A 1,458-nucleotide genomic window follows, 5' to 3' on the forward strand; every position below is an offset into this window, starting at 1 on the left:
GTTGAAAATGTATCAATACATAGGTAAATGTATTGATACTTTTGAGGTAGTAAGCATTCTATTGAATTTTTATTAATACATTTTGAGAATATATTGATAGATTGAGTTTGACTTTGTGGATTTTGACTTTTCTCAAGAACATGTATCAATAGATTTCAATTTCTATTGATACTTGTCCAAATGTACCGATACATGAAGAACATGTATTAATAAATTTGGACCATAAAGCATTTTTCAAAGTCTTTTTTCATTGTTCTTTTTCTCAAACTCATTTGAATGTGCTAAGGGATACCTAGGCTTGATTTTCAAAGCTTAGATGAAATTTTGATCATTTTCTTTTGTCATTTCGAAATTTGGGATCAATTTGAAAACTATAAATCTAACAATCACCCTTTTTTTGATATGACAAAACAATAAGCAAAATTTGTTTAAACTTTTTGAAAATAGACTCCTTTGAATTTTAAAGATTTGACACTTGTGTGCAGATTTTTAAATTATCCTTTAATTTTGAATCCTTCCCCTTAATCGAAGCTTCCCCTCAATTTAAGACATTTTAAGAATTTTAAAAAAAAATGATTTGGCCATCTTAACAAAAACTTGATGCAAAATTTACTTGTTAAAACCATTTTCTCCCTTTTTGTTAAATCAAAAAGAAAGTTAGGCATGAAAAAGGAAAATAGATTGGATTTGAAAGCATATGTGAAAGAAAAATCGTGTCAAGGTAACATTAAAATCATGCCAAGACTTCAAGAGATGAGCATTAAGGTACAATCATAAGATAAAGATCATAAAAGAGCATACAGATTAGAAAAAAAAGAACATAATTGCAGTAGAAATAAAATATGACCATTAGCAAAAAAAAATTAATCGAAAAGCATAATCTAGTAGAAAATGTTAAACAATCCAAAATCAGCCATCAACGACCATCCAATATAGTGCAGAAAATTAAAGAGTTTAAAACTAACATGATCCATAACAGCTATAATGTTCAAGCAAGATAAAAATGATATGATAATGTTTCCATCCAATCCAAAAAGTGAGGAAATGTCAAAATGAAGTGATGTCCCTATGAAGAAATCAAGGTAAAGGTGGAAAATGAGCAATGAACTGTTCCTTTAAAAGCTACTGATGATACAGTAAATCACAATTCTAGGCCTCCAAAGCATTAAACCTACTATCCATACAAGCATCCATAGATGCCATATATGATAATAATCGACAAAAGGCTTGCTTGAAGTCAAAAGTAATGGACATAGATGGGTAGCTAGGAGAAACACTAGGGTTCATGTTACGATTAGCATTAGGGGCTGCACTAGGCTCAACATGGGAGTCATCATTCCCCTCATCCCCAAATTCGTCAGGTTCATTGACAATTTCGTTACGCACCTAAGGGTTGTTGACAAACATAAAACCTAGCTTGTTTATGGCATGCTCATTGATTTTGGTATTCATTGCATG

This window comes from Theobroma umbraticum, unplaced genomic scaffold (assembly GCF_002168275.2).
Source record: "Theobroma umbraticum cultivar Fairchild unplaced genomic scaffold, ASM216827v3 scaffold_30.0, whole genome shotgun sequence".
Classification (NCBI taxonomy): domain Eukaryota; kingdom Viridiplantae; phylum Streptophyta; class Magnoliopsida; order Malvales; family Malvaceae; genus Theobroma; species Theobroma umbraticum.